General features: G+C 37.8%; 1 protein-coding gene and 1 long non-coding RNA gene across 2 annotated transcripts in view; one reads left to right on the top strand and one right to left on the bottom strand.

The window, feature by feature from the left end:
- The window catches only part of LOC109084573 (gremlin-2-like), a 292,543-nt gene that overhangs the window by 69,797 nt on the left and 209,903 nt on the right, over window positions 1-12,843 (top strand). The gene's annotated exons all lie outside the window — the stretch shown is intronic.
- LOC109069785 lies at window positions 8,706-10,764 on the bottom strand. The gene is made up of 3 exons (XR_002014287.2): window positions 9,458-10,764; window positions 9,235-9,376; window positions 8,706-9,143 (listed from the first exon to the last, which is right to left on the bottom strand). It is a non-coding gene; the product is annotated as an uncharacterized LOC109069785 (long non-coding RNA).

The raw sequence follows: 12,843 nt of genomic DNA, 5'->3' as shown, positions 1-12,843 counted from the left end.
AAATCCATAAAATAACAGAAAATGTACTGGCAGCTTATTACCGGGACATTATCTATTAATTTTAAAGACATTGAAAAAAAACCTTTTCACTTTTAAATAAAAAATTAATCTAAAATACAACGCAATGCAGTGTAAAATTCAAAATACAGGTAAAACGCCTGTAAAAAATAAATCTGGGAAATTCCTTCAAATTAATTTAGTACATTGTGCTCTATTTTTATAGTTATAGCTATAGCTCTGATATCTGTCAGGTAGTGGCATTGTTTTATTTGTGACTCTGCTTACAGCATCTTTAACTCTAAAGCTCTTGAGTTTGAGGTGATTGAGACGTTAGCGAGTATCTGAGGACATCGTGAGCCACAGGAAGAGGAAGATGCTCAGTGACTGTTTGATTGCACAGCGACAAAACTCAACGTCAAACTGTGGACGGATACGAGATCAACCTGACAAGACACGAGACTCCGGAGAGAGATGAGAAAAAGAAAGAGAAACAGATGATGAAGAGCTGGAAAGAACAGCAGAGAGAGAGAGAGAGAGAGAGAGAGAGGAAACGATGATGGTCTGATTCGGATCTCTTCTCTGTATCTCGTGTCTCTGCTCATTATGTCTGTATTCAATCATCAGCCTCGTAATGTTGTTTTCATCCACAGGCTTCAGGTCATATATGATATTGATTCACATTATGAGGCGGTTTTAATTCATAACCCCGCTGAATAGCAGAATTATTAAAATAAATGAATGTCCGTAATAATAACCAACATGATTCTTTTGCAAACCTAATTCAGACTGTGAATGTTTTAATATCCTCTCTAGATGTAATCCATAATATTACACAATTACACACACACACACACACACACACAGAATGTTTTAATATCCTCTACGCACGCACACACTCACTCAGGCACACACACACACTCACATACACACACACACACACACACACACACACACACACACACTCTAACGCACACACACACACACACACACACTCTAACACACACACACTCTAACACACACACACACACACTTCCTCATTAACGGAGAGCTGGCTGATATATGTGTGACCCTTGACCTTTAGCTGACCTTGTGTGTGTCCATCCCTCACTGGGTGACCATCTGTTGCAGGTTTCACAGTCACGCTCAAGACTTACCCAGCTCAAATCCTGAACACACTCAGATTAATATTTCAGCCCATGTTTTAATATTAACATGTCGTGACATATTTAAGTAGCCATGTTATAAGAGGAATAATGTCCAAGTCAGACAGTCATTATCATAAAACATCATCCATAAATCAACAGCGAGAGCAGAACCTGACAGACACAGAATTCCTCCTCAATCACAGCATAAATAAATAAATAATATATTTTAAAAATTCAATAAAGAGTTCTGATCCAATGAACACACCAACCAGATCTAGATGAATTATGAAGTTGAAAAAGATCAATCATTTGAACAAATGAACAAATGAATGAACATTGCATGGTTGACATCCTCAAATAAAAATTGATGGTACAATATATAACTATTGACATATACTGATTATTAGTATAAATACTTTGATTAAATTAGCATGTTTTAATTAACTGTAACAAAGACAATGATATGATTAAATTGTTCATAAAGCTTCATGGAAGTGAAAAAGTATAAGTAAGTTGTCACTACTTCATTTTTCTGGAGTGATTTTAGAATATTTTCATGATTTCTGAAGATCATGTGACACTGAAGACTGGAGTAATGATGCTGAAAATACAGCTGCACATCACAGAAATAAATTACAGTTTAACAGAGATTCACAAACAAAACAGCTGTTTTAAATTGTAATAATATTTCACTATTTTTACTGTATTTTTCAGCTGTTTTCATGCAGCCCTTGGTGAGGAGAAGATACTCTTTCAGAAACATTAAAGCACTGGACTGAACCCCTCTGAACAGTGGATTCTATTAAAACACAAACTCTGTGGAGCTATTTGTTACAGTAGTTTGTAAAGTTTAATGTGGTTTCTCTCTCGAGCAGAGAGTCTAACATCCGCCTGTCAAGTGCTGGAGGCTGGACTTCATCATGATGCGTTTGATTGACAGCTGAGTGTCAAAAAGATCATAGTCCCAAGGTCTATTTCAAAAGAACTTGAGTTTAACAATTGAACAAAAACAACTTTATTAACTAAAGATCTTTTATTATTTGCCCCGGATTTATTTATAAAGACAATGTTTCTCCCGTCAGTCGAATAAGAGACAGAATGAAACTCATCTGAAGTGTTTATTTGTGATGTTGGTTAATATCATATAAACACTGATGGGCTTTGGAATGATGATTTATTTATCTAATCAGCTGTTACTCATAAAGATCATGGCAAACTGTCAAACATTCTGTTCTACTGAGAAACGACAATGAGCAATTATGATTAGAAGATATTTGGCTTAATTTTTTCCAGAAACTCTGAGTTGGCTGAGGCTTTCCATCGCCTCAATGTTTTCAGCTTTTAACACTGCAAAGCCAAACCAGCACTAAAAACCAGCAGGAACCAGTCTAGACCAGCATCTCAGAGCTCTTCTTAATGTTTGATGTTGTTGTTTTTTTTGCTAAAATGACTCTTACCTAAAAGCACTGTGGATCGAGAGACACACTAAATACTAAATCTGTGGATTCTGGCAGCGCTCTTGGAAACAGAAATAATTCAGATTTGCACATTAACTGTGAATCTCTCCCCTGCCTGGAACATCATTTACTTTCACTGGCATTACTCAAGACAAACGTCTCCGAGGCAGAAACGTGCATGTGAGAGCCTCTGCTGATGAAGAGATTCCTTCAAATGATTTACAGGCTACATATGGAATATAATAACAGTGTTTCATAAACATGCACTATTAAAAAATAAAGAAGGTGCTTCCACGATGCCATAGAAGAAATTTTTTTTGTCTAAATGGTTTCAGTAAAAGAAACCTTTAACATCTGAAGAACCACAAAGCTTCTTTTGTGGCGAAAGAAGGTTCTTCAGATTTTAAAAGGTAAGAAAGAGATGCTTCTTTAATAACTCCTTCAAGGGACCATAAGTGATTGGACAGTTCTACATATTTTTGTTCAACCTTTGAATTAAAGCTTATAGTCTGCACTTTGATTTCATCGTGCTTGTTTCCCATTTTAATTCTATTCTACGGTGGCATAGAGCTGGAATGATGAAAAACTGTGTCAGTGTCCAAATATAAGTTCTGTGCGCCCTTTTCTGAAGGTTGTTTGAGGTGTTTTTGAGCTCATGAAGCTTTCCTCACCGTGTCTCCCTGATTAAAGCTCATGGGTGACTCCGGCTGGATCTCATATGTGCTCTGATCAGACACTGAAAACAGCAGAGTGAAATCATTCAGATCATCCCATCATCCGCTTAATTCACATTACATTCATATATAATAGTGAGCTCAGCCGCCTGCACATCAAAAAGCTACACCGCTTGAAGCACAGAATCAGGGAATATACTCTCATGTGTCTTTCAGTAGGTCTTGAAATATGCATTAATCGCCCTGTTATCTACAGCATCGCTAAACATTGAGAGGTTGGACACACACAGGTGAGATGGGGACGGGTTAAAGCTCTGGTTCAGGATGATAACGGGCTGCCGGAAGCCCAATCATTCACCTTCATGCTGTTCACTGTCCGTCTGTGTTCAGCATCCAGTCACCCACTACACATATTTACAGAGATAAATAAAGACTTCGATTATAGGTTTTAAAAAAAAAAATTATAATTCGTATTTATTTTTATATTTTCCATTTTGGTTGTTGTTTTGTCATTTTTATTATTTTTTTTATATATATAGTTTTTTATTAATTTTTATTAAGTTAAACAGGGTGGAGTTTTCCTTCAGTCCATGTCATAAATGTTTTGCTTATTTTAATATTTTTAATATTTAAATATTTTGATTAAATTTTTTTTTTTGCCTTTTCTATTTTAATTTTAGTAGTTTTTTGTTGCTTTTTGTGATTTTGTTCTACATAGTTTTTTATTAATTTGGCTTTCAAAACTTTGTTGTGTTATTTTGGGCATCAAGTTAAATTAAATAAAAACAAGAAATATTCCACTGGCAATATAATAATAAAAAGGATTTAACAAAAAAAAAAAAAAAAAAAAAAAAAATTTGATTATTCGAAAAGGAATTGGAAAAAAAGTGAATTATTTATAAATATTATTTATATTATATATTATATAATTATTTACATATACTATAGTTTTGCTTAACATACAATATACTTTATAAATAATTCTCCCTCTGTGATTTTTTTTTGCATTTGCTTTCATAATTTGAGATTAATGCTGAGGAGAAACGGAGAAATGTCAAAACAAGAAGATGATTAGCAATAGTCCAAATTACCATTGAAACTGTATCTGGCATGAGAAAGAGAGAAAAATAAATGTGGAACAGGGTTATTATCATTAACAAAACTATAATGAAAATGAAAATCATTAAAGAGAAAAAAAAAATTGTGTTCCTTGAAACAAAACAATCATTCACTGCAATAAAAACAAACAAACATAATACTTATTTTATGTCAGCTAGTTGCCATGGCAACATATGTCTAATTTTGTTTAATTTAACGTGAAGTAATCAAATAAATAAAATTACAATCCAAAAATAAAAGATATAAAAAAGTAAAATATTAATTAAAACTATATTGTAGAGAATATCAATGATACTAAATGCTACACTGATGTGGGAAGCAGACTATGAATTAAAGCCTCTAGTTTGAGAATAGAGTGTGTGTTTCCCAAAATCATCAGCAACCTAGTTATTCTGGGAAACACAGCTTTACATGATATGATGAGCAATATGAGATGAAAGGCTCTTATTTTTCATCTCATCTTCTGTGAAACAAGATGCATTCACCTGAAAAACAGCACTGCCAGATGCTGTAAGAATCTCTTATTTACATAAACCGTATGGAAAAAATGAAAAAATGAGACTTGAAATGAAGCTTTTTGAGAGATTCTGATCAGGGAACACACTGCTGTTAATCACTTTAAATAAATGATTCTGTAATGTTTTGGATTGTAAATCCACAAAAAGCTTTTACTGGAGAAGCTTTAAACAAACATAAAATAAAAAGTCAAAATTAGGTGGGTTCATGAATGATATGATCAAATATCTGCAAATGGAGTCAGAAAAAAATCAACTTAATTCAGAGGAAACGCTGATTTTTACTGAGCTTTGCGTGTCAGGAAGCTCACTTCATTTTGATCAGTTTCTCAGAAAACATTTATACCTAAAGGGTGCAGAGCTTAAAGGTACATATTAATGCTGAAATGCTACATACTAGTACCTTTTACTGTTTTTTCCAGCTGCTTACACACATTTTCAAAACTTTACACACAAATTTAATTGCACACAAAATGTAAAATGACTCAAATCTCTTGCAAAATTAAGCGCTGAATTCAAAATATCACGCACACATCTCAAAAGCAAACATCTGCAAACACCTTTTGTCATAATATATGAATTCCTGTAGATGTGTGTGTGTGTTGCATATGAAACTTCAATGTGTTGTGTTTTTGCAAAAAGTGTTTATGAAATTGAAAACACACACACACACACACACACACACACACACACAAGTCAAAGGCTGAGAATTAACATTAGGGTGTTATGGTTTTTGTAAAGATGTTGTGTAGGAATTTTGTGTAAGCAGCTAAAGAGCTACCCAGCCGTGACAGATTTTGTAGCTTTCTCAGAGTGTGTTGAGAGTATTTACAGTGAGTCAGTGAGGAGTGGAAGGCAGAAGTATTTCATTCTAGGCTGAGACAAGAATTACAATGAAACTTCTGGGCAGAGTGTGTGGTATAGATTTTAAGTGTGTCTGTGTGTGTGTGTGTATTGGTGTGTGAGTGTGTGTGTGTGGTTTAAGGCTTTCTCGCTCTGGGGAATATTAAAAAGCTATGAATTGATTCTGAGTGTCTGACGTGAGGAGGTGTCATTGTGAGGAGGCGTCAGAGAAAGGAGTTCTCAGGAGTTATGTCTACCATGGACAGTTATGATGCCTCAATAAATGAACCGATCAGCTTAAGAGAAGCACTACTACTCGCCGTCAATTAAGAACGACTCCAGTCCATATGCACCCATCATGGGGTTTAATGCAGTCAAAAATAAGCTGAACATCAACAAAACGCTACACCACACTCTTTAAAAAAATAAAAGATTAGCAACTTACTTATCTGCTTCGTTCAGCTGGAAGGCCTGGTGCGCAGCAGGAGGCTACTGGAACAATGATCCGACACAAACTAAACACTGGCCGGCTGACCTCAGGCCTGCGTGTTCTCCCTACTCAACAAACATTATTACTGGTGCTTTGATGATTGAGGGAACCACCTCAGAGCTACATCTACAGGAGGATAACATTAGAAAACAGCTAGAAAAGAAAATGCTCTAGGAAATCACTACATAGCAGCCACCCAGGAGAAATACCCTAGCAGCCCCATGACAACCACCTGTAAACAAACAAACAAAAGAATACACTGTAGCATCGCTTTACACTGTAAAAAACAAGTGCAGGCAGGAAACAGCTGAAACAAAGCAATGAGAGAGAAACAGCACTGAATGCATCGAATCAAAGGTGAGGAAATCTTGGAAGTAGGAAAGACAGAGAGCTTTTTGCTTTTCTTTCCAGGGTTTCTTCTGTTTTGCACACATAAATCAAAGGGCCGCGGATTTGAGTGAAGGCTTCGCTGTGGTCAAGCGAAATATCTCCTGCTTTCATTTGAGCAGCTTTATACCTGGTTAAAGGAGAGCCGCAGTTGTTTGCCATCTGGAGTAGACTGAAAATCCTCCAGCATCTGCCAGCATGAGCACAGACACCCCACAGACCAGAGAGCATTCATCACAGCTGACCATCGCCAAAGCCTAAAACTAACAGGAGAAAACAAGTGAAGAACATCTCCATCAAGCCTGCTGCAGAACCAGAAGATACTGGCCTGGGCATGATGTCACACACTATTTAGCAGCTGTTCACCTGCTGTCTGATTCCTCAGATATCTGACTCTCAGATATATATACCATATATATATATACATATATATATATATATATATATATATATATATATATCTTATATATAACATCTCAACTGTAATATTTACAATTTGGGAAAAAAAAAAAACTTTTTTTTTTTTTACATTGTCCTGATTTATGTTTTTTTTTCTTTAACAGTTAAGTGATTATGAAATACAAATCCATGAATATGCAAAAATATTAGAAATTATCATTTTTGTATCTAAAAAATCAACTGTGTAAAATCCATTTTAAACTCTGTGACAACTTACCCCACTTTTTAATATCTATATAGAAATGTTCAGATTACTGACCACATTTTGACGTGCACACATACGTTTAAGATGAAAAATAAAGACAATTTGCCATGATAAAGACTAGAATATCAGAACAGAGGAGATTCAGTCAGTCCAAGGAATCAAAGACACATTCATTCAGTTTGTACGGCATCAGTGGTATGCGTTCATGATATAAACACTCAAATTTACACACACGTACTGCTGTGTTTCTCTGTTTATAGTGTCTTAACAAAGGAGTTTAATACACACATCAACGCCCAGAGTTAGTTGTGCTGTAGTAAAAACAGTTTTATTTCCTAATATGTTCATAATCACAAACAACAGATCAGGCCGGTGACCAGAGGAAACTCAAGATCCATTGCGCATGATGATTCTGGCATAGATTAACATATGTAGCCTGTAAAGAACTGCTGACATCACTAATACAGGCTATACTAATTAAAAAGCCAGAGTCATCAAAACCAGCCTTCAGACTACGACATGACTACCAAACATCACTTCTTGACCGCTGAGCTGCTGATTTACTTCCAGACAGTGAGTTCACAAAGTTGTAAATGAAAACACCATAATGTCAGTTTTTCTACTTCAAGATTTCACATTTAATTCAACATGTATTTACTTGCCATTTCTTTTTTACTAATCATTTTTCAAAGCCTTTCAAAGTAGCCTATTTCTTAGCTTTAGGAGAAATTATTGAGTATATAGAATATCTCTAAAAACAGGTTACATTTTTACCCTCAGAATTGTAAAATAAATAAATAAATATAATAAAAGTATATGCAACATTTGCGCACAAAATGTTAACAAAAAAAGTACCTTTCATGACTGCAAAATCACTTCTACTGCTAATACTAATTAAAAGGCAGATGGAATTTATACATTTTTATATATTTACACATATAAATAAAAATATACATGCATCAAAAAATACATTTTACAATAATGTTTTCCACATTAATAATAATGAGATAAATATTAACTTCAAAATCCTAAAAACAGGCTTGATTTCTAATTCCTCTCATTTCTTCTTGATTTTGATTTGGAGGTGAATTATAACTCATTCATGATGGCTTTGATAGATTCACAAGTTGGTAGGTCAGTGGGTAAAGCGATGACAGACTTAAAAAGAGTTCAGTAAAATCACAAAACAACCTGAACCCCTCACAAAAACACTGTCAATCTTTTAAGTGTGACAAATATGCAAAAAAATAAAAAAACAGGAAGGGGGCAAAAACCTTTTCCCTGCAATGTAGGTCCTAGCCCAGCCCTGGCCCGAGACGCTCAGGCCCTGGCCTGGCCCTTGTCGGACAGTTTATCAGAATTCCGACCTGAGCCAGTCCTTTTCCCTCTCTCACAAAACAGCTTACACTACTGTTTCAGCTATTAAAATAGTTCAGTTTTGTATATAATTGTAACGATGAGGCTAAAGCTGAGTAAGAATCCATGTGCAGAAGTTTATTTGAAAGGCAATCCAGAATCAGCATCAGAAAACAGGCAGTTGTCAAAACACAGTCAAGCAGTCCAATCGACGGCCAAAACACAAGAAAATTCAAATTATCAGAAGTAGAAGCAAACAGGCAAGAAGTCATACACAATAATCAACACAGAGAGGCAGAGAGAGCGTGGCAGTCAATACTCAGGCGAGGGCTCCCTCTGCTGGCCTGGCATTACAGAATGGCATTACCGTCTCCAATGGGTGAGTTATTAACTGCTCGGATCTTGATAGGTGGTTTACAACATTGAGTGGGAATGTTGTATTTGATGATGTCTTTGTGAATGAGGTTTAAGGCAGCTCCAGAGTTAATCAGCACTGTTAACAAAATTGAGTTCTCATCTGAAGCAAGTTGAACAGGAATGGTGAGTGTTTTAAATGGCAGGAGAAAGAACTGATCAATATTTACCCAGGGTGTGGAATTGGAGAACGTCTTGTATGGGCATTTCAACCTATGATGTCCAGACTCTCCACAATAGAAACACAAGTTGTGCTGTTGTCGTTGAATGCTCTCCTTCTCAGAGAGCCTTGAGAGACAGTTGCATAGGTTCCTGATTGGTGACCAGGGGAACTGAGTGTGACTGGCATCTTTATGGCTAAATTCACAAATTCAGATAAAGTTGAAGTCTCACCCTTGCAGGCCAGTTCTGCTTGAAGTTCCTGAGTTAGGCTCCGCTGGAAAACTGCTTTCAGCAAGACATCATTCCATCCACTCTGTGCTGCCAGCATTCTGAACTCCACTGTGTAGTCTGCTGCCGAAAGATTTCTTTGAGACATAAGAAGTAATTGTGTAGAAATATCCCTGCCCCCAGCGGGATATTCAAACACATCATGTAGCTGTTGTTTAAAATATTCATAAGAGGTATGAATTAGCTAATCCAACTCCCAAACAGCAGCAGCCCAGGTAATCGCTCTTCCCGCAAGGAGTGTCATCAAAAAAAGCACATTTCTGGGTATCAGAAGCAAACTTGTCTTTCTGGTGGTCAAAATAAATTTCTACTTGTCGGATAAAACCTCTACATTTATCCACTGAACTATCAAATTTATCAGGCATGGCAAGGCTTACTGTTTGTGGCATGGTTGGAGGAAGTGATTGAATATAATGTGTCAAGTATTCGTTGGTGGACTGCAGGCTTTCAAGTTATTTTTGGTATACATCATTCAGAACTGTAAACTTTTATTTGTGTGCATTCACAATATCAACAAAATGTTGAGCTTTTATATAAATAAAGAAAACAAATAGGATGCGCTTTCTGTGGTCTCAGTCTTGAACTGGAGAGTTTCACAAAATGAACCGAAACTCAGCGAATACTTGCCTCACAGACTTGATAAATATATCTATAGAAAGCTTTAAATTGCTAGATTAAAATGAAATAATTCAAATTGAAGACTTTAATTATAAAATCTATAAAGATGCATTTTTCCCTAAAGGTACAACCAATGAGGAGATGGCAAGACAGGATCAACTTAAACTTTGCGACATTGATCAGAAAACATTAGATTAATAATAAATAATTCAAATTTCTCCATACTACCCCGAACTGAAATTCAGGGCTCTACCGAGATGGTCTAGAGGGGGTTACATTGTCCATTGTCCTGATGCGGGATGAGGAAGCCCACAGGGAATGATGTGAGGGCCTGGTCTGTGACTGGTACAGGGTCTGCTGGCTCTGGGAGAGAACTGCACATGTCTCCTATCACATTAGCAGCAGATGAAAAAGGAACAGGAGGTAAGGCAAGAAAGCCTGGTTTACCTCCCATCCCCCACATTGAAAGACAGTGAGGCTGAATGATTGCTGTACACCGAAACATGCTGGGCAGCGGATGTGACAGAACTGAATGAGGAGAGTGTGTTAGAGGTGGGCAGACATGCTTGAATGGTCTGGTCCAGCCTCATAAGACGAGGAAAGCTCTCCTCTTGCTGACATGCGACTCGATGGAGCTGAAGCAGTGGGTCTGTCAGACCGCTTCAGCTCAAGCCGCTTGCAGGGTCGCCGTGGAGGAAATGGTCGGCCAAGGGCTCCCCAGACTGTTAGCGGTTTTTCAGACCGCTTCAGCTCAAGCCGCTTGCAGGGTCGCCGTGATAATCTTTCCTTCAGCTGCCTACCAAATTATGTACAGAATTATTGTATTGTGCCTCATGAATTTACCTCATGGTTTAAAGGTAAAAAAATAGAGGACTTTTCGGAAATTTTAAATGTTTCAGTGACACAGAGGCCTATATAAAAGACTAATGTGTGCAATATTTTTGTGTGATGGTTGATGGTTCAATCAAAAATGCATTTCAGTAGAATCCCTGAATATTTTGTCTTGTATTTCTGAATGCAGGGTCACGATTAAAATACATGCACAGAGTGCAACTCAAGGCCAGGAGGAAGAACCATCAACCAGCAGTTGTAGCCAACAACACCAGCCACCAACCAGATCAGACTCTGCAACAGCACCTCCAGCCGAGATAGTTGATAAACGCTTGACAAGTCCCAGCACACACAACCGCATCCAGCTGGCCAAGGCTGAAAGATGAGTCCTGTCACTGAGGGGCCATCTGAGGGGCCAAGTGATACTGCAGAGCCATATGTGCCCCCTCCAACTGATCCTGCTCTATGGTCAGCTCACATTCTAGATGCTGATCGTGTGGAAATTGTGCGGAGAGGGCCTTTTAAAGTCAGCTCTGATTTTAATTTCCCTAAGGGACAGGATGGAAGAGCATTTCATACTAGCCTCCAGTTCAAAGTTCTTCCTAATGGAGAAAAGGTGCACAGGAGCTGGGTAGTGTACTCTCCACAGAATGTTTCGTGTAAGCTGTGAGTCTGCCTTTGCATGCAAGCTTTTAGCACAAAAGATATAAAGCTGACTGCAGAGGTCAGCCAGTGATTGGGTCTAATTATTGCAACACCAGTTTGAGAGGTCATGAGTGGTAAGCCAAGATCACACACAGTGCATGCTCAAAGTGGACCAGAACTGGACACACGGCTAAAGAAGGTTTGCATGGCAATGAACATCAGCAGGTGAGGTTGAAACTACTGGAGGCAGAAAGGGGAAAAGGTTGCGAGGCGAGATTCTGAAAGCAGCAATTACTGTCAATCACTCTCTCACTGGCCTCAAGAAATTTGTCTTTTTAGAGGCTCTTTCTGACCGCCTTTATGAGCTAGGACAATGGCAACTTCTTGAAGGAAGGTCCTTTAATGGCAACATATGAGCCTGTAATGGAAAATCATTTGGCCAGAATAAGGCTGACGGTTCCATCCACCACATTACCTCAGCCATCAGATAAAAACCAACTAATTCTGATCATCTCTTCAGAGATTGACCTGTTCACACCAGTGGTGAGACAATCCATTTGGCCAAATATTTCTCTATCATTCTTGACTGTACTCCAGACGTGAGTCACAGGGAACAGATGTCAGCTCATAGTGCGCATTGCCCGTTTCCCAACTGCAACCAGACATTAAAGAATACCTCTTTCTGGGATATATATTGATGTGGGAACCAACTACTGGCCTTAACCTGTCCAATGTTGTCCTTGATAAATTGAAGGAGCTTGGCATTCCTTTTTGAAAATTGTCGAGACAGGCCTATGACAATGGAGCCAACATGAGAGGAAAAGAAGCAAGGTGTTCAGGCTGACTGCTACAGAATGAACCCAAGAGCATTGTTTGTCCCTTGTGGAGCTCACCCTATGAATCTTGTCATAGCTGATGCTGCCAAGTCCTCACAAGATGCCACTGGCTACTTTGGGTATTTGCAGAGAGCTGTTCATTTTTCTTCTCGTTGCCACCCTTGATGGTCCATGTTAACAAAACATGTTAAACTCACTCTGAAATCTTGGAGTGACGTTAGATGGGAGAGTAGGCTTCAGAGTGTAACAGCACATCGAAATCAAGTAAAGGAAGTGAGAGATGCTCTCCTTGGAGGCAAGGGAGGCTGTTAATGATCCAGTGTGGCAAAGTGGAGGCTCAAGCTCTTGCTGAGTGAAGTCGCCTCATTTCGCTTTGTTTTTGTGATTTGCTCTGTTGTG

The sequence above is a fragment of the Cyprinus carpio genome, chromosome B12, assembly GCF_018340385.1.
Source record: "Cyprinus carpio isolate SPL01 chromosome B12, ASM1834038v1, whole genome shotgun sequence".
NCBI lineage: Eukaryota > Metazoa > Chordata > Actinopteri > Cypriniformes > Cyprinidae > Cyprinus > Cyprinus carpio.
The sequence above is the reverse complement of the archived record's forward strand: the minus strand, read 5'-3'. Positions and strand labels throughout refer to the sequence as shown.